Consider the following 21,704-nt stretch of genomic DNA (forward strand, 5'->3'; position numbering starts at 1 on the left):
GGTGCAGTCACTGTGTACATACATTACATTACTGATCCTGAGTTACATCCTGTATTATACTCCAGAGCTGCACTCACTATTCTGCTGGTGCAGTCACTGTGTACGTACATTACATTACTGATCCTGAGTTACATCCTGTATTATACCCCAGAGCTGCACTCACTATTCTGCTGGTGCAGTCACTGTGTACATACCTTACATTACTGATCCTGAGTTACATCCTGTATTATACCCCAGAGCTGCACTCACTATTCTGCTGGTGCAGTCACTGTGTACATACATTACATTACTGATCCTGAGTTACATCCTGTATTATACCCCAGAGCTGCACTCACTATTCTGCTGGTGCAGTCACTGTGTACATACATTACTGATCCTGAGTTACATCCTGTATTATACCCCAGAGCTGCACTCACTATTCTGCTGGTGCAGTCACTGTGTACATACATTACATTACTGATCCTGAGTTACCTCCTGTATTATACTCCAGAGCTGCACTCACTATTCTGCTGGTGCAGTCACTGTGTACGTACATTACATTACTGATCCTGAGTTACATCCTGTATTATACCCCAGAGCTGCACTCACTATTCTGCTGGTGCAGTCACTGTGTACATACCTTACATTACTGATCCTGAGTTACATCCTGTATTATACCCCAGAGCTGCACTCACTATTCTGCTGGTGCAGTCACTGTGTACATACATTACATTACTGATCCTGAGTTACATCCTGTATTATACCCCAGAGCTGCACTCACTATTCTGCTGGTGCAGTCACTGTGTACATACATTACTGATCCTGAGTTACATCCTGTATTATACCCCAGAGCTGCACTCACTATTCTGCTGGTGCAGTCACTGTGTACATACATTACATTACTGATCCTGAGTTACCTCCTGTATTATACCCCAGAGCTGCACTCACTATTCTGCTGGTGCAGTCACTGTGTACATACATTACATTACTGATCCTGAGTTACATCCTGTATTATACCCCAGAGCTGCACTCACTATTCTGCTGGTGCAGTCACTGTGTACATACATTACATTACTGATCCTGAGTTACCTCCTGTATTATACTCCAGAGCTGCACTCACTATTCTGCTGGTGCAGTCACTGTGTACGTACATTACATTACTGATCCTGAGTTACATCCTGTATTATACCCCAGAGCTGCACTCACTATTCTGCTGGTGCAGTCACTGTGTACATACCTTACATTACTGATCCTGAGTTACATCCTGTATTATACCCCAGAGCTGCACTCACTATTCTGCTGGTGCAGTCACTGTGTACATACATTACATTACTGATCCTGAGTTACATCCTGTATTATACCCCAGAGCTGCACTCACTATTCTGCTGGTGCAGTCACTGTGTACATACATTACTGATCCTGAGTTACATCCTGTATTATACCCCAGAGCTGCACTCACTATTCTGCTGGTGCAGTCACTGTGTACATACCTTACATTACTGATCCTGAGTTACATCCTGTATTATACCCCAGAGCTGCACTCACTATTCGGCTGGTGCAGTCACTGTGTACATACATTGACATTTTAAAAGGTTTCACAGTTGTAATTTCGAGTGGTCTTATCACTGAAGTTATTGATCGGGTCATCCTGGGATCTGTGGTGGGGACATTGGTAAAATCCTTGAACAAATAGAGAACAGACGGATCTATCGCTTCGATGCTCTGAGTCCGCAGCGTCTTAGTGAAGTCCTGGGTTTTGCAGCTCTTTTGTAATCCGTTTCCTTTTCAGGGCCTTTCCCTCGCTGCCATTGTTCTTAGATGCAAATATGTTTTCCGCTCGGATGTTTGATTTAAACTCTACTTGGTTGTTGCCCTCGGTGATATCTGTAGTCGGTTTCAGGAGTCCGGTCACATTTTATTCCTCATCATCATTTAATTTTGATTATTATAACACTGATTTCATTCATTCGGTTTTGTTGTGATTATTATGAGGGGTCACTTGACTAAATAGTGTCACGGGGTGACCACGACTGTGTGGAGACAGAAGAATCTAGCGGCTGATTGCTCCTACTCCGGCACCGAGAAGAAGAACTTCCACATTTTAAATGTACTTATTTCTTCGGGCAGAACAGGGGTTAAATCGGCCATGTTGGAAATCTCTGTGCTCACAGCTGAGCTTGGCATATGAGAAGGTGAGTTGGAGGAGTTACCTGTGACTGTTGCTTGGTTTGTGAGTGTAGTAATTCTCTATCCTTCTCTATTTTGGTTTATTGCCCTACCTCCACGCCCCGGCGCATTCCTCTGTAATATGTGAGTGAATATTTTGTGTGTCTGTAGTTTTCTGTTAACCCTTGTCTGTGTGGCCTTATCTGAGGTTTAGTGTACCTCGGTGTACATTAGCGCCCCCTGTTCCCTGGATGGGGAAGATAACAGACGGAGAGCTAACTCAGGAGATAAAGCAAGGGTGGAGGCCCCGGAATCTTCACCTTCAGAAGTATCCAGGGAAATAGGGCGAGCTAGGGCGCCCCCTAGTGTTAGGAACAGGGAAGGAGCCCCTGGTCACCCCACAGCTGTGTCGTGAAATAGTTTTTCATAACTTTGTGTAGCAGAACATTTACCCTCAGTCAGGATACAGAGGCGTCCCCCTTTACAAGGCACTCTGTATGTTTTCATTATCTACTATAGAATTGTCTAAGGGTGACTTCAGTCTGTCTTTCTTTCTGTCGCGGATATTCATTGGTCGCGGCCTCTGTCTGTCATGGATATCCAAGTCGCTGATTGGTCGTGGCAATGGTTGTGGGCGTTTTTCCACAACCAATCAGTGCCCGCTCCTCCCTCCCGTCAGTCCTCACACAGGGTTAATGCCAACATTAATGGACTGCGGTGTAACGCACTCCATTAATGCAGCTATTAACCCTGTGTGCGTATGCGGCATCAATAGTAAAAAGATCTAATGTTACAAATAATAATAATAAAAAAAAGGTTATTCTCACCCTCCGACGTGGCGCTGTCCTCGGCAGTGCAAGCGGCAGGTTCCGGTGCTAAGGATGCTATGCGAGAAGGACCTGACATGATGTCACGGTCATGTGATCGCGACATCATCACAGGTCCTGCGTTCATACCAACCCTGGGACCGGAAGCTGCCGCGTGCACCGCACACAGGCGACAGGACTACAAGGGGCCCTCGGAAGGTGAGTATAAGTTTATTTATTTTAAGTCTTTTTTAACCTGTTACATACGTGGCTGGGCAATATACTACGTGGGCTGCGCAATATACTACGTGGCTGGGCAATATACTATGTGACTGGGCAATATACTACGTGGGCTGTGCAATACACTACGTGGGCTGCGCAATATACTACGTGACTGGGCAATATACTACGTGGCTGGGCAATATACTACGTGACTGGGCAATATACTACGTGGCTGGGCAATATACTACGTGGCTGGGCAATATACTACGTGACTGGGCAATATACTACGTGACTGGGCAATATACTACGTGACTGGGCAATATACTACGTGGGCTGTGCAATACACTACGTGGGCTGCGCAATATACTACGTGACTGGGCAATATACTACGTGGCTGGGCAATATACTACGTGACTGGGCAATATACTACGTGACTGGGCAATATACTACGTGGCTGGGCAATATACTACGTGACTGGGCAATATACTACGTGGCTGGGCAATATACTACGTGACTGGGCAATATACTACGTGGGCTGGGCAATATACTACGTGGCTGGGCAATATACTACGTGGCTGGGCAATATACTACGTGGCTGGGCAATATACTACGTGGCTGGGCAATATACTACGTGGCTGGGCAATATACTACGTGGCTGGGCAATATACTACGTGGCTGGGCAATATACTACGTGGCTGGGCAATATACTACGTGGCTGGGCAATATACTACGTGGCTGGGCAATATACTACGTGGCTGGGCAATATACTACGTGGCTGGGCAATATACTACGTGACTGGGCAATATACTACGTGACTGGGCAATATACTACGTGACTGGGCAATATACTACGTGACTGGGCAATATACTACGTGACTGGGCAATATACTACGTGGGCTGGGCAATATACTACGTGACTGGGCAATATACTACGTGGCTGGGCAATATACTACGTGGCTGGGCAATATACTACGTGGCTGGGCAATATACTACGTGGCTGGGCAATATACTACGTGGCTGGGCAATATACTACGTGGCTGGGCAATATACTACGTGGCTGGGCAATATACTACGTGGCTGGGCAATATACTACGTGGACATGCATATTCTAGAATACCCGATGTGTTAGAATCGGGCCACCATCTAGTTTAATATATTTGTTCTAATAAATATTGATTGATTTGATATTCTGGTTCTCTTCCTTACTCTGGCTGTTACTTCTAGTCCGATCATGTACTAGACAAGTTGTGATCAGGAAGCGCAGAAAGCTGAGTGACGGCGAGTTTGAGCCCACGAGTGGCCGTAGTTCTGGATGTTCGGGTCCCCGTGGTGCATTTATTTATATAGATAGTGCTGGAGGAGACTCACAACTTCTGCATTTGTAAAGTTTTTCTTACAGACCAAATTGATTAAGTGAAACATTTTACAACATTTTACAAGGCCCAACTAGAAAAGACAAAAAAAACAAAAACAAAACACACACTGACGCGCTGGAGCGTGCCACGTTCTCTGCTGAATGCTCGCTCCCCCTCTCAGGTGCCGAGGTTTTACCCTGGATTTGGGGTATTTTGCAAATGTTAATCATCCCATTACTTTTGCAGAATTAGCTCTAGTTTTTCAGATAATCCCCCATGATAATAATGCCGTCCGCCATGTGACCGCTGTGTGATCACAGATACAATCGCGTTTGCTCTTTAGTAATGAAACATCCCATGGGATTATTTTGAGACTTTTTGCAGCCGGAATTCTACTGTAATTCATTTACTATTCGATATCTCAGACACGAGCTGGAAGAACCAAATAATACGTGCTGTCCCCCACATGTGTGGCCGGGGGGCTCGTCATTGGGGGTATCCCGGGAACATACGTGCTGTCCCCCACATGTGTGGCCGGGGGGCTCGTCATTGGGGGTATCCCCGGGAACATAGGTGCTGTCCCCCACATGTGTGGCCGGGGGGCTCGTCATTGGGGGTATCCCCGGGAACATAGGTGCTGTCCCCCACATGTGTGGCCGGGGGGCTCGTCATTGGGGGTATCCCCGGGAACATACGTGCTGTCCCCCACATGTGTGGCCGGGGGGCTCGTCATTGGGGGTATCCCCGGGAAAATACGTGCTGTCCCCCACATGTGTGGCCGGGGGGCTCGTCATTGGGGGTATCCCCGGGAACATAGGTGCTGTCCCCCACATGTGTGGCCGGGGGGCTCGTCATTGGGGGTATCCCCGGGAACATACGTGCTGTCCCCCACATGTGTGGCCGGGGGGCTCGTCATTGGGGGTATCCCCGGGAACATACGTGCTGTCCCCCACATGTGTGGCCGGGGGGCTCGTCATTGGGGGTATCCCCGGGAACATACGTGCTGTCCCCCACGTGTGGCCGGGGGGCTCGTCATTGGGGGTATCCCCGGGAACATACGTGCTGTCCCCCACATGTGTGGCCGGGGGGCTCGTCATTGGGGGTATCCCCGGGAAAATACGTGCTGTCCCCCACATGTGTGGCCGGGGGGCTCGTCATTGGGGGTATCCCCGGGAAAATACGTGCTGTCCCCCACATGTGTGGCCGGGGGGCTCGTCATTGGGGGTATCCCCGGGAACATAGGTGCTGTCCCCCACATGTGTGGCCGGGGGGCTCGTCATTGGGGGTATCCCCGGGAACATACGTGCTGTCCCCCACATGTGTGGCCGGGGGGCTCGTCATTGGGGGTATCCCCGGGAACATACGTGCTGTCCCCCACATGTGTGGCCGGGGGGCTCGTCATTGGGGGTATCCCCGGGAACATACGTGCTGTCCCCCACGTGTGGCCGGGGGGCTCGTCATTGGGGGTATCCCCGGGAACATACGTGCTGTCCCCCACATGTGTGGCCGGGGGGCTCATCATTGGGGGTATCCCGGGAACATACGTGCTGTCCCCCACATGTGTGGCCGGGGGGCTCGTCATTGGGGGTATCCCGGGAACATAGGTGCTGTCCCCCACATGTGTGGCCGGGGGCTCGTCATTGGGGGTATCCCCGGGAACATACGTGCTGTCCCCCACATGTGTGGCCGGGGGGCTCGTCATTGGGGGTACCCCGGGAACATACGTGCTGTCCCCCACGTGTGGCCGGGGGGCTAGTCATTGGGGGTACCCCGGGAACATAGGTGCTGTCCCCCACATGTGTGGCCGGGGGGCTCGTCATTGGGGGTACCCCGGGAACATACGTGCTGTCCCCCACATGTGTGGCCGGGGGGCTCGTCATTGGGGTTATCCCCGGGAACATACGTGCTGTCCCCCACATGTGTGGCCGGGGGGCTCGTCATTGGGGGTATCCCCGGGAACATACGTGCTGTCCCCCACATGTGTGGCTGGGGGGCTCGTCATTGGCGCCTGGTTTCGGCCCAGTACAGGATTATTGACACACGATGCACCGAGTCTCAGCCGGCGCTGACCAAATATTTATCTACGCTGTGGAAATTATACGCAGGATCTGGATTCAGGTTTCAGAATGGATTCCTAAATGGAAAATACACAGCCGGCTGCATCGTCACAGGCAGGAGGGAAATGAGCGGCCGGTCATAAAAGCAGAATTAACTGCAGAGCAGGCGCTCACAGCTGGAAATCAGCGAGGACACAAGAACCACCTGGCAGCAACGTATTCACACTGGAGAGGTCACAAGTCTGGGGGAGCGCTGTGTGACCTAAGGGCCCCCCGGGGTTCTCGAGAGTCCGCAGCCAATCTCCTGCCAATGTGGAATGAAAGCTCCTGCGGCTTTATACTTCACTTTGTGTTTGCATTTGTCGCCATCGTCAAGATCTCTGCTTGTTGTCAGACACCTAACCAATGCTTCTCACAGCTGATGGTTTGCTGCATTTGAACCCAGTTTAGCCAATCCTCTGCGGACTCCAGACTGATACATTGTAGCAAGATGTGAGAAGCAGAGAGGTTTCTGCAGCTGATGCGTTTACTCACAGAGGATTGTCTGGATACAAGTGTAACAAACCTTCAGCTCTGAGCAGCATTTCTAAGTGGACAGAGATGATTTGCATAGCTCCGCCTACTGCAAAGGATTTTGGTTAAACCTGCTATTCTTTGTATTATGCTGCCGTTTCAGGAAAGCATCCACTAAGTGGACATGGTAAAGAATTGAAACAGAACTATTCACACGAGGAGCAATCTTTCCTCATTAGATTCTGTTCAGCCGATTTACGTGCCCACCCTTCCATCCCCCACCCTACTGGACTGACAGCTCTGGGTGGAAGCAAAACATGAAAACACCACATGGCAGCAATGTGTCTACGAGAAAGATCACAAGGCGAAGCGCCGCTCTCACCAAACGCATCTAATGTCAGTGGCCCCTGAGGGCCGACACAACCGGGATGTGGGAGGACCAACGGGACCCAGCTAATCCCAAAACTGACCAGTGTCACCATTAGGCCATGTTCACACGTTGCGTTTTTGCTGCGTTTATTTTCTGCAGGCAAATCCTGCAGAAGGTTTTGCTGCTTTTTTTGCTGTGTTTTTATTGTCTCTTGTGGATGCTGATAAAGTTTAGTGCCCCCCCCACCCCAAAAAAATAAAAATAAAAAAAAAAAGCCATGAAGCAACTCCCTAAGGACCAAAAACACAGCAAAATCCGATTCCTGCGTTTTTGCACGCTCATTGCTTTCTATGGGTGAAAAAAAAAAAAAAAAAAAAGCTGAAAGAAGGAAAAGAAAAAACAAACCATGTGTGTGCATGAGATTTCTAGAATCTCACAGCTTTTGCTGGTACTGACAAACACAGCTTCAAATTTGCATAGCAAAAATGCAAGGTGTGAACATAGCCATGTTGTCGTGCAGAAATGTTGAGGTTTTCTTTTTTATCCCGACAGGTTTTTTCTCCGCAGGTGCTGATTACAGTATAATATGCAAATTGCCTCTTCTTACAGTATATAGATATAGTATATAGATTACAGTATAGGCTTTTCTGCTACAAAAATTTACCAAAAAAAAATGAAAATTATATTCCACACACTGTGGAAATAAAAGTAGTAAATGGGTAAATCAATCAAAATAATTAATAAATGGCGCTCCTGGTTAATTGCCGCAGTGTAAGGCTGTGTGCACACGTTGCTGATTTTTTGCGGATTTTTTTGCGATAAAAACACTATAAAACCGCAAAAACAGCATACAATAAGCATCCCATCATTTAGAATGAATTCCGCATGTTTTGTGCACATGATGCTTTTTTCTGGGAAAAAAAAAAAAAACCGCAGCATGTTTATTAATCTTGCGGATTTCCCACTATAAAATGCATTGGGAAATGTCCGGAAAAAAACGCACCAAAACTGCGGCAAAAACGCGCAAAAAAACACATGCAGATTTCTTGCAGAAAATTTCAGGTTTTTCTCAGGAATGTTCTGCAAGAAATCCTGAACGTGTGCACATAGCCTAACAGTACTAAGCGTCATCTCAGCCGCTTTGGCATTTCCATAAACACGGCGTCCGCATTTCCAAATACAATGGATCATAAAAGCAAAGCACAAAGCGCGCAGTCGCTAATGACCATCAGTTTGGGCCCATTACAGTTCAGCCAAGAAAAGTGCCGCGACCAGGAGATAATGGCCACTAACACTGCGGCTTATGGAAGGTGGAGGCGCTGGTGCCGGCGGAGGCAGCCTCACACCCTCCCCGCCTCTACAAATACTGACCGTGTGAACGTGGACTAGTGGCGCTTAATAACAATCATTTTTGATTTAGGAGTTGGGAGAGAGGCGGTGGATGGTGCCCAGTGTGGTACCAGCTGCCGGCGTCACTCCATCACATGGTATATGGTCATATAGTGCCCAATTATAAGCACCGCACAGTCTGGTGCCCTACAGGGGACAAAACTTCCCACAGCTACACAGAGCCGCCATCATACAGATCACAAATAAATACCACCGCCTCACACTACAGAACCATACACAACAGTAATACCAGCATACGAGAAAAAGACATTACAGCCACGTGGAACCAAAATAAATACCACCATATAGTGCTCCAATAAAACCGCCGAGCACTGCAAAAATACCACAATCAAAAGCTGAAAAAGCAGTCACACAGTTTGAAGCCTTGTGATTATTGAGCTACCAAGTAGAAACAGTGCTCAGTGCCGCCACCGGAAAGAAATACCGCCATACAGTGACCAATAACCACTGCAGAGACACAGCCAGGTAATGGGAACTAAAATAGTAAAACTTGGAAGTCAACTTATAGAAAACTCTGTTGAAATTTTTATTGCAGTCCGTAACTCAAACGTTTTGGTCCAACAAGGACCTTCATCAGTCTCCTGACTGCTTATAGAGGAAGAGTAACACGAAGATGTAGCGATATGGCAAATGCCTGTGCCAATAAAAGTAATGGCATAGAGTGTCCAGATATGTGCACGCTTAATGAAGATTGCAAAATCTAGATAATCACCAGGTATCAGTATAACGGCGCTGACCTGACACTGTCTGTAGTCACTGAGCACAATCCCGATCACAGATATCAGTGTAATCAGTATAACGGCACCGACCTGACACTGTCTGTAGTCACTGAGCACAATCCTGATCACAGGTATCAGTGTAAGGCCGGGATCACACATGCGAGAAACACGTCCGTGTCTCGCATGTGAAATCCAAGCTCTGGCGCCGGCACTGTGGAGCAGAGCGTGCGGACGCATAGCAACACATGGAGCCGCACACTCCGCTCTGGAGTGCCAGCGCCAGAGCTTGGATTTCACATGCGAGACACGGACGTGTTTCTCGCATGTGTGATCCCGGCCTAATCAGTATAATGGCATGGACCTGACACTGTCTGTAGTCACCGAGCACAATCCTGATCACAGGTATCAGTGTAATCAGTATAACGGCACCAACCTGACACTGCCTGTAGTCACCGAGCACAATCCTGATCACAGGTATCAGTGTAATCAGTATAACGACACCGACCTGACACTGCCTGTAGTCACCGAGCACAATCCTGATCACAGGAATCAGTGTAATCAGTATAACGGCACTGACCTGACACTGAGCACAATCCTGCTGACAACTGACGTAAAGTGACCCCATCTTCTCACATAACCTGACAAGCCTGAACCTCCAATAATATGTTGAAAAATTAAGTAAATTTTGTTTTTGTCACTCGAAGCTGCTGATATCACGGGGGTATAATGTGGCAGTAGACGGCCTGGGCAGCTTTATCCCGGGGTCCAGTCTGCACTCGGGGTACACTATGGCCGGTTACACAGGATCCAGTTAGGGGCGTTCACACAGAGCAGATTAATTGCAGAAATTGTGCAACAGCGTCAACACCTGTAATGTACTGAGAGAATCGGATATTCAATCCAACAAATCTCCACAACAAATCTGTGATCACAGCCGCATAGAAACACAGGAGGAAAACACAGAAGAGTCATGTAGGTGCCATAATGGGAGAAGCTGGCAGACGCCATGACACCAGCACCACTCACCTCCAGAGACCGAAAACCAGCCCCCCTGGGGCCAGCGCTCACCCCACCCGCACATCCACCATAGTCCCCCTGGGCCAGCGCTCACCCCACCCGCACATCCACCATAGTCCCCCTGGGCCAGCGCTCACCCCACCCGCACATCCACCATAGTCCCCCTGGGGCCAGCGCTCATCCCACCCGCACATCCACCATAGTCCCCCTGGGCCAGCGCTCACCCCACCCGCACATCCACCATAGTCCCCCTGGGGCCAGCGCTCATCCCACCCGCACATCCACCATAGTCCCCCGGGGCCAGCGCTCACCCCACCCACCATAGTCCCCCGGGGCCAGCGCTCACCCCACCCACCATAGTCCCCCGGGGCCGGCGCTCACCCCACCCGCACATCCACCATAGTCCCCCTGGGGCCAGCGCTCACCCCACCCGCACAGCCACCACAGCCCCCCGGGGCCAGCGCTCACCCCACCCGCACAGCCACCATAGCCCCCTGGGGCCAGCGTTCACCCCACCCGCACAGCCCCCCGGGGCCAGCGCTCATCCCACCCGCACAGCCACCATAGCCCCCCTGGGCCAGCGCTCACCCCACCCGCACATCCACCATAGTCCCCCTGGGGCCAGCGCTCACCCCACCCGCACATCCACCATAGTCCCCCGGGGCCAGCGCTCACCCCACCCACCATAGTCCCCCGGGGCCAGCGCTCACCCCACCCGCACAGCCACCACAGCCCCCCGGGGCCAGCGCTCACCCCACCCGCACAGCCACCATAGCCCCCTGGGGCCAGCGTTCACCCCACCCGCGCAGCCCCCCGGGGCCAGCGCTCATCCCACCCGCACAGCCACCATAGCCCCCCGGGGCCAGCGCTCACCCCACCCGCACAGCCACCATAGTCCCCCGGGGCCAGCGCTCACCCCACCCGCACAGCCCCCCGGGGCCAGCGCTCACCCCACCCGCACAGCCACCACAGCCCCCCGGGGCCAGCGCTCACCCCACCCGCACAGCCACCACAGCCCCCCGGGGCCAGCGCTCACCCCACCCGCACAGCCACCACAGCCCCCCGGGGCCAGCGCTCACCCCACCCGCACAGCCACCATAGCCCCCTGGGGCCAGCGTTCACCCCACCCGCACAGCCCCCCGGGGCCAGCGCTCATCCCACCCGCACAGCCACCATAGCCCCCCTGGGCCAGCGCTCACCCCACCCGCACATCCACCATAGTCCCCCTGGGGCCAGCGCTCACCCCACCCGCACAGCCACCACAGCCCCCCGGGGCCAGCGCTCACCCCACCCGCACAGCCACCATAGCCCCCTGGGGCCAGCGTTCACCCCACCCGCACAGCCCCCCGGGGCCAGCGCTCATCCCACCCGCACAGCCACCATAGCCCCCCGGGGCCAGCGCTCACCCCACCCGCTCAGCCACCATAGTCCCCCGGGGCCAGCGCTCACCCCACCCGCACAGCCCCCCGGGGCCAGCGCTCACCCCACCCGCACAGCCACCACAGCCCCCCGGGGCCAGCGCTCACCCCACCCGCACAGCCACCACAGCCCCCCGGGGCCAGCGCTCACCCCACCCGCACAGCCACCACAGCCCCCCGAGCTGCAGTAACAGACACAGCCTGCAGACGGAGATGGCGCCATTTTCAGAGGAAGCCAGCCCCATTTCTGTAATTGGACAAACCCTGTAAGACCCAGCTCTCCGGGGCTCTGACATGTGGATCCACTGACATCCTAGTCTGAGCCCGGGCTGTGGCCAGTGATTGGGCTTTGTGGCCTCCATTACCGCCTCTCCAGTGTAATGACAGGGAATTAGTAGGAGATACATTGTATCCGGCAGTAAGAACTTCCCAGGCATGAAGCAGACGACAGAAGCATCTCACACAGAGGCTCATTAACGCTCCAGAGCTGGAACTCGTGGCTCCTAGATTAATGATCAGAAATCAGAACACGAGGAGCGGAGCCCGAGCAGAGGCAGATGACACCGACTCCGAACTCACAGCAATCCCATAAATAACAAAATATATCCAGCACATCAATGAGATACAGAGCTGCTCATCCTGAGCCTCCTGATTCATGAATGATCTACAGTGAAGACTGACACAGAGCACAAGAAAAGGAAGCAGTGATGGCGGAGACGCTGCAGTCTGCAATACAACTCCCAGAGGATTCCTGTCCGTAGTCGTCATCTGCTACATGTACAGACCAAGACCCCTCCACAGCGAGGACAATAAAAAAGGATCTGTGCAGACACTGAACAAGCAGGGAACACCGGACCACCATTGTAGTGTATGTCCTGCCGAAACGTGCGGTATGATCTGACCACTGGGCCACGTATGGGGGGGGATAACGAGCTCCTGACAGATGGAATCACAGTGCCACGACCTGGAGGCCACGTTCCTCATATAGAAGGCTGGGGCGTCTCGCTGCCTCCGGGCCGACATCTATCTGCACTTCAAACCCAAAATCCTGAGCTTGTAAAACATTGGAAGAATCCGTGCGGAAGACTCCAGGGGAAACATACAATAGAGGAGCTTCAAAGACACGGTGCCCCCCATGCCCCTCTTCCTACAGAGCGGCCCATCGCTTCCAAGCTGCCAGTCCAGGGGCCTCCCCCGGACATCAACTCCAGGAGAAGCCCCTCCATGACCGTTCACAGAAGAGTGGGCACACAGACCACACTATGCGCCTACATCCTACAGGGCAGGTGGGAAGGGCCCCCGGGCAGGACAGTAAGTGGCCCCCGGTGATCTGCTCCCGACAGATCCAGCTTCAACCCCTATAGCCAACAGCTCATTACTCCAGACGTCCTTGGCCCCCGGGGGTCCGCTGCACTCAGGCCCTGGTGTATGAGGGGGTGAGAACAAGAAATGGCGGGTGGTGGGTGCAGGTCGCCCTTGTTCCCCGGCCATTACGGGACCCCGCACTTTAGGCCGATCACAACCTGGGACCAAGAAAAGGGAATGAGAAATAGGAAAAGGAGGGATCCTCGTCTCTTCTCACCCGCTCTGCTCTAGTGCTGCAGGTCCAGGGGTCCACGGTGGTCCCTGCTTACTGCCTGCAGAGATCACACGCTGTACATCATTCTGGTGACCGCTGCAGACAATCACTGTGATGTATGGACACATGCCATTGATGCTACTGAGCTAAGTGATTGGCAGCAGCTATATGAATGATGTACATTATGCGATCTGGGCAGGAAGTAGGTGGAGAGCGGCGCGGAGACCACCAGTGCGGCGGCAGACAGAAGAGGAGAGTATGGCACTGGATGTCAGGGAAGACCCCACAAATGTCATTCCTGTGATCGGTGCAGTATGGAGACGAAGTTCTCATGGGACACAAGAGCCCTGACAAAGGACTCTGGATACACATGGACGTATGGACCCTCCTTGTATCAGAGACCCCATGAAGAGACACCCAATATACCCTCCTCTATAACATATACATGGACGGGTGGACCCTCCTTGTATCAGAGACCCCAATATATCCTCCTCTATAACATACACATGGACGTGTGGACCCTCCTTGTATCAGAGACCCCGATATACCCTCCTCTATAACATAAACATGGACGGGTGGACCTTCCTTGTATCATAGACCCCAATATATCCTCCTCTATAACATATACATGGACGTGTGGACCCTCCTTGTATCAGAGACCCCGATATACCCTCCTCTATAACATAAACATGGACGGGTGGACCTTCCTTGTATCAGAGACCCCAATATATCCTCCTCTATAACATACACATGGACGTGTGGACCCTCCTTGTATCAGAGACCCCGATATACCCTCCTCTATAACATATACATGGACATGTGGACCTTCCTTGTATCAGAGACCCCAATATATCCTCCTCTATAACATATACATGGACGGGTGGACCCTCCTTGTATCAGAGACCCCAATATATCCTCCTCTATAACATATACATGGACGTGTGGACCCTCCTTGTATCAGAGACCCCGATATACCCTCCTCTATAACATAAACATGGACGGGTGGACCTTCCTTGTATCAGAGACCCCAATATATCCTCCTCTATAACATACACATGGACGTGTGGACCCTCCTTGTATCAGAGACCCCGATATACCCTCCTCTATAACATATACATGGACATGTGGACCTTCCTTGTATCAGAGACCCCAATATATCCTCCTCTATAACATATACATGGACGGGTGGACCCTCCTTGTATCAGAGACCCCAATATATCCTCCTCTATAACATACACATGGACGTGTGGACCCTCCTTGTATCAGAGACCCCGATATACCCTCCTCTATAACATAAACATGGACGGGTGGACCCTCCTTGTATCAGAGACCCCGATATACCCTCCTCTATAACATACACGTGGACGTGTGGACCCTCCTTGTATCAGAGACCCCGATATACCCTCCTCTATAACATATACATGGACGTGTGGACCTTCCTTGTATCAGAGACCCCAATATATCCTCCTCTATAACATATACATGGACGTGTGGACCCTCCTTGTATCAGAGACCCCGATATACCCTCCTCTATAACATACACAGGGACGTGGGGTCTCTGATACAAGGAGGGTCCACAATATACCCTCCCCTATAACATACACATGGACATGTGGACCCTCCTTGTATTAGAGACCCCAATATATCCTCCCCTATAACATACACAGGGACGGGTGGACCTCCTTGTCCTCAGAGACCCCAATATACCCTCCTCTATAACATACACATGGAAAAATGACAAGTAAATCTGAGCAGTGGCAGCGGTCGTCTCTTCCCATCAGATCTGTGAATCTGTCGATCAGTTCTCCATGACGACAGGCGGCGGGGGCTGAATGCACAGGACGGCCGTCACCGGGCCCCCAGGAGCAGACGCAGTCCCGTGTGTACGGCCCGGTGCATGCCCTTCATTGTCCTCGGCCGGACGCCAGGCTGCTGGATGCTGCCCTCTGTGTATATTCAGCCGGCGCCCATCACTGACAGCAAACACAGGCACCGGCCGCTGTACGAAGGAAGAGGAACCCTGAGCGGATCACGGGGGGGGGGCCACCCTGAGCGGATCATTTTGGGGGGCGACCCTGAGCGGATCACGGGGGGAGGGGGGGGGGGCGACCCTGAGCGGATCACGGGGGGGGGGGCGACCCTGAGCGGATCACGGGGGGGGGCCACCCTGTGCGGATCACGGGGGGGGGGGGCGCGACCCTGAGCGGATCTCGGGGGGGGCGACCCTGAGCGGATCATTTTGGGGGGGCCACCCTGAGCGGATCATTTTGGGGGGGCCACCCTGAGCGGATCACGGGGGGGGGGCCACCCTGAGCGGATCACGGGGGGGGGGGCCACCCTGAGCGGATCACGGGGGGGGGGGCCACCCTGAGCGGATCACGGGGGGGGGGGCCACCCTGAGCGGATCACGGGGGGGGGGGCCACCCTGAGCGGATCACGGGGGGGGGGGCCACCCTGAGCGGATCACGGGGGGGGGGGCCACCCTGAGCGGATCACGGGGGGGGGGGCCACCCTGAGCGGATCACGGGGGGGGGGGCCACCCTGAGCGGATCACGGGGGGGGGCCACCCTGAGCGGATCACGGGGGGGGGGCCACCCTGAGCGGATCACGGGGGGGGGGCCACCCTGAGCGGATCACGGGGGGGGGGCCACCCTGAGCGGATCACGGGGGGGGGCCACCCTGAGCGGATCACGGGGGGGGGGCCACCCTGAGCGGATCACGGGGGGGGGCCACCCTGAGCGGATCACGGGGGGGGGCCACCCTGAGCGGATCACGGGGGGGGGGCCACCCTGAGCGGATCACGGGGGGGGGGCCACCCTGAGCGGATCACGGGGGGGGGGCCACCCTGAGCGGATCACGGGGGGGGGCCACCCTGAGCGGATCACGGGGGGGGGGCCACCCTGAGCGGATCACGGGGGGGGGGCCACCCTGAGCGGATCACGGGGGGGGCCACCCTGAGCGGATCACGGGGGGGGGGCCACCCTGAGCGGATCACGGGGGGGGGCCACCCTGAGCGGATCACGGGGGGGGGGCCACCCTGAGCGGATCACGGGGGGGGGCCACCCTGAGCGGATCACGGGGGGGGGCCACCCTGAGCGGATCACGGGGGGGGGGCACCCTGAGCGGATCACGGGGGGGGGCCACCCTGAGCGGATCACGGGGGGGGGCGACCCTGAGCGGATCACGGGGGGGGGCGACCCTGAGCGGATCACAGGGGGGGCGACCCTGAGCGGATCACAGGGGGGGCGACCCTGAGCGGATCACAGGGGGGGCGACCCTGAGCGGATCACAGGGGGGGCGACCCTGAGCGGATCACAGGGGGGGCGACCCTGAGCGGATCACAGGGGGGGCGACCCTGAGCGGATCACAGGGGGGGCGACCCTGAGCGGATCACAGGGGGGGCGACCCTGAGCGGATCACAGGGGGGGCGACCCTGAGCGGATCACAGGGGGGGCGACCCTGAGCGGATCACAGGGGGGGCGACCCTGAGCGGATCACAGGGGGGGCGACCCTGAGCGGATCACAGGGGGGGCGACCCTGAGCGGATCACAGGGGGGGCGACCCTGAGCGGATCACAGGGGGGGCGACCCTGAGCGGATCACAGGGGGGGCGACCCTGAGCGGATCACAGGGGGGGCGACCCTGAGCGGATCACAGGGGGGGCGACCCTGAGCGGATCACAGGGGGGGCGACCCTGAGCGGATCACAGGGGGGGCGACCCTGAGCGGATCACAGGGGGGGCGACCCTGAGCGGATCACAGGGGGGGCGACCCTGAGCGGATCACAGGGGGGGCGACCCTGAGCGGATCACAGGGGGGGCGACCCTGAGCGGATCACAGGGGGGGCGACCCTGAGCGGATCACAGGGGGGGCGACCCTGAGCGGATCACAGGGGGGGCGACCCTGAGCGGATCACAGGGGGGGCGACCCTGAGCGGATCACAGGGGGGGCGACCCTGAGCGGATCACAGGGGGGGCGACCCTGAGCGGATCACGGGGGCTCAGGGGCTCCAACAGGACATATTTATTAGGAGAATCTGCATTTATCCTGTGTGCACAGTATAGATAATATATGGGTCCACCCCGTCCTCGCTCACTGCCTCCATACACCAGGTGTCCTCATACAGAGGAGCAGACACAATGACAGCCATCTCCACTGCCCATCACACATCCACCGCTCCCCTGTAAATGCAGGCGAGACCACCGCTCCCCTCACTGCGCAGTCTGGGGCATAGAAGCAGAGCGGCCCGGACCAGCACCACGTCCAGCCCGGACCCACACGCCTCGCAGCCCCATGTCTGGAGCAAAGCCTCGCGCAGGAGATCCTGTGTGCAGGGTGGGGGAGGAATCCGCCACAACAGACGCGGCCCACCCCATCCCTTTGTCACAGCTCAATATCCAGAGACACAGCATGGCTCCCCCTGTGCTGGCATCCTCTGTGTGATGTGCTCGCCCCCGCCGCCGAAATACAGCCTGGCAGCATCCACACACTGGATGTGATCTACTACCACCCACCACAGAGAAAGGAAGACCCCCACCATGCTAATACATTGTACGTGATCTATAGAAATGCTGGATACTGCTTACTGCCAGCCCCTGTATATGACCCCCCCCCATAGAATGTCCCCAGCCCCTGTATGGGACCCCCCATAGAATGTCCCCAGCCCCTGTATACGACCCCCCCATAGAATGTCCCCAGCCCCTGTATACGACCCCCCAATAGAATGTCCCCAGCCCCTGTATATGACCCCCCCCCATAGAATGTCCACAGCCCCTGTATATGACCCCCCCCATAGAATGTCCCCAGCCCCTGTATACGACCCCCCATAGAATGTCCCCAGCCCCTGTATATGACCCCCCCATAGAATGTCCCCAGACCCTGTATACGACCCCCCATAGAATGTCCCCAGCCCCTGTATATGACCCCCCCATAGAATGTCCCCAGACCCTGTATACGACCCCCCCATAGAATGTCCCCAGCCCCTGTATACGACCCCCCCATAGAATGTCCCCAGCCCCTGTATACGACCCCCCCATAGAATGTCCCCAGTCCCTGTATACGACCCCCCAATAGAATGTCCCCAGCCCCTGTATACGACCCCCCATGGTGTATTACTGCATATAGTCAGCCCCTGTATATCACCCCAACCCCATAAACAGAGCAGATCCCCGTGTTATATACTGATCACTGCCCGGCCTTGTATAAGATCCCCAGCTCCTATATATGAGCCGCCCTCCATGGATAATGGACGAATCGCCCCACACCAGACACCACTGATCCCAAACCCTTCCCCATCATAGATCTCCCCCATGCTGTACACAGCTGATCCCCATAGATCACCCGATTCTGTAAACTGCTGACCCCCAGATACTCCCCGATGCTGAACACTGGTAACCTCTCATAGATCTCCCTGATCTTGTACATTGCTGACCCCCACACTATAGATCGCCACATCCTGTACATTGCTGACCCCCATGATGTAAACTGCTCACCTCCCCCATAGATCTCCTCTATGCTGCACAGTAATTACCCCTCCCCCACATTGCAGTGATCACCCCCATAGATCTCCCCCACATTGCACAGTGATCACCCCCATAGATCTCCCCCACATTGCACAGTGATCACCCCCATAGATCTTCCCCACATTGCACAGTGATCACCCCTCCATAGATCTCCCCCACATTGTACAGTGATCACCCCTCCATAGATCTCCCCCACATTGCACAGTGATCACCCCCATAGATCTTCCCCACATTGTACAGTGATCACCCCTCCATAGATCTCCCCCACATTGCACAGTGATCACCCCTCCATATATCTCCCCCATACTGCACAGTGATCACCCCAATAAATCTCCCCCACATTGTACAGTGATCACCCCCAGAATATAGTGATCACCCCCATAGATCTCCCCCAGAATATACAATGATCACCCTCATAGATCTCCCCCATACTGCACAGTGATCACCCCCATAGATCTCCCCCAGAATATAGTGATCACCCCCATAGATCTCCCCCAGAATACACAGTGATCACCCCTATAGATCTCCCCCATAATATACAGTGATCACCCCCATAGATCTCCCCCAGAATACAGTGATCACCCCATAGATCTCCCCCATACTGTACAGTGATCACCCCCATAGATCTCCCCCAGAATACAGTGATCATCACCCCATAGATCTCCCCCACATTGTACAGTGATCACCCCTCCATAGATCTCCCCCACATTGTACAGTGATCACCCCCATAGATCTTCCCCACATTGCACAGTGATCACCCCTCCATAGATCTCCCCCACATTGTACAGTGATCACCCCTCCATAGATCTCCCCCAGAATACACAGTGATCACCCCTATAGATCTCCCCCATAATATACAGTGATCACCCCCATAGATCTCTCCCCCAGAATACAGTGATCACCCCCATAGATCTCCCCCAGAATACAGTGATCACCCCATAGATCTCCCCCACATTGTACAGTGATCACCCCTCCATGCTGTACACTGCCCCCCCTCCCCCCTCTCTCTGACCTCCGCTCAGGATCCAGTGGCTCTCCTGCTCCGGCCGTCAGATCTCCCCCGGTCTCGGGCCTCACACTCTGCTCACACCCTGCGCCTCGGTCCTGACACAATGTCTCCCTCCACACTGTGACAATGTAGGATGTGATGAGAGGCTACAATGGATCACACCCGCTCACCTGCAGGCCCCGCACCCAGGGATCGCTCAGCGCCGGGCCCCCGCCCGCAGTCTCCGGGGCCACTAGTCTACGGTCAGGGCCATTCTGCTTCTCCTCACGCCGGGCAATCTCGGCTTCTTTAATTTCTCCACCTCTGACGTCACGGTTTGGCGAATAACGCTCAGCCTATTGGTCGGTCTTGTATATAGCTCCTGCCTCTAATTCAGATCCTGCATCCTGATTGGCTACGTTCTGTGCCAGTCGCTCAACCCAATCAGGCAGCTGGGTCCTAGAGCCGAAGCGGCTTAATGTGGTATCTGCTAGTCAAAGTCTAGTTCAGAAATGATAAGAAGAATGTAACCAGAGAAAAGAGGAGGGAGGAGCAGAGTACAGGAACCTGGGCCCCAGAGCTGACAGTCCGCAGGAACCTGGGCCCCAGAGCTGACAGTCCGCAGGAACCTGGGCCCCAGAGCTGACAGTCCGCAGGAACCTGGGCCCCAGAGCTGACAGTCCACAGGAACCTGGGCCCAAGAGCTGACAGTCCGCAGGAACCTGGGCCCCAGAGCTGACAGTCCGCAGGAACCTGGGCCCCAGAGCTGACAGTCCGCAGGAACCTGGGCCCCAGAGCTGACAGTCCGCAGGAACCTGGGCCCCAGAGCTGACAGTCCGCAGGAACCTGGGCCCCAGAGCTGACAGTCCGCAGGAACCTGGGCCCCAGAGCTGACAGTCCGCAGGAACCTGGGCCCCAGAGCTGACAGTCCGCAGGAACCTGGGCCCCAGAGCTGACAGTCCGCAGGAACCTGGGCCCCAGAGCTGACAGTCCGCAGGAACCTGGGCCCCAGAGCTGACAGTCCGCAGGAACCTGGGCCCCAGAGCTGACAGTCCGCAGGAACCTGGGCCCCAGAGCTGACAGTCCGCAGGAACCTGGGCCCCAGAGCTGACAGTCCGCAGGAACCTGGGCCCCAGAGCTGACAGTCCGCAGGAACCTGGGCCCCAGAGCTGACAGTCCGCAGGAACCTGGGCCCCAGAGCTGACAGTCCGCAGGAACCTGGGCCCCAGAGCTGACAGTCCGCAGGAACCTGGGCCCCAGAGCTGACAGTCCGCAGGAACCTGGGCCCCAGAGCTGACAGTCCGCAGGAACCTGGGCCCCAGAGCTGACAGTCCGCAGGAACCTGGGCCCCAGAGCTGACAGTCCGCAGGAACCTGGGCCCCAGAGCTGACAGTCCGCAGGAACCTGGGCCCCAGAGCTGACAGTCCGCAGGAACCTGGGCCCCAGAGCTGACAGTCCGCAGGAACCTGGGCCCCAGAGCTGACAGTCCGCAGGAACCTGGGCCCCAGAGCTGACAGTCCGCAGGAACCTGGGCCCAAGAGCTGACAGTCCGCAGGAACCTGGGCCCCAGAGCTGACAGTCCGCAG

General features: G+C 55.1%; 1 protein-coding gene across 1 annotated transcript in view; it reads right to left on the bottom strand.

Moving 5' to 3' along the window:
• ZDHHC9 (zinc finger DHHC-type palmitoyltransferase 9) overlaps positions 1 to 20,448 on the bottom strand; it is a 69,036-nt gene extending 48,588 nt beyond the window's left edge. Inside the window, exon 1 of the mRNA XM_069746093.1 lies at positions 20,310 to 20,448. The gene's annotated coding sequence lies outside the window, so the exon portion shown is untranslated. The remainder of the gene's footprint in view (positions 1 to 20,309) is intronic.
• Positions 20,449 to 21,704: the final 1,256 nt, after the last annotated feature.

The sequence above is a fragment of the Ranitomeya imitator genome, chromosome 2 (genome assembly GCF_032444005.1).
Source record: "Ranitomeya imitator isolate aRanImi1 chromosome 2, aRanImi1.pri, whole genome shotgun sequence".
Taxonomy (NCBI): Eukaryota; Metazoa; Chordata; class Amphibia; order Anura; family Dendrobatidae; genus Ranitomeya; species Ranitomeya imitator.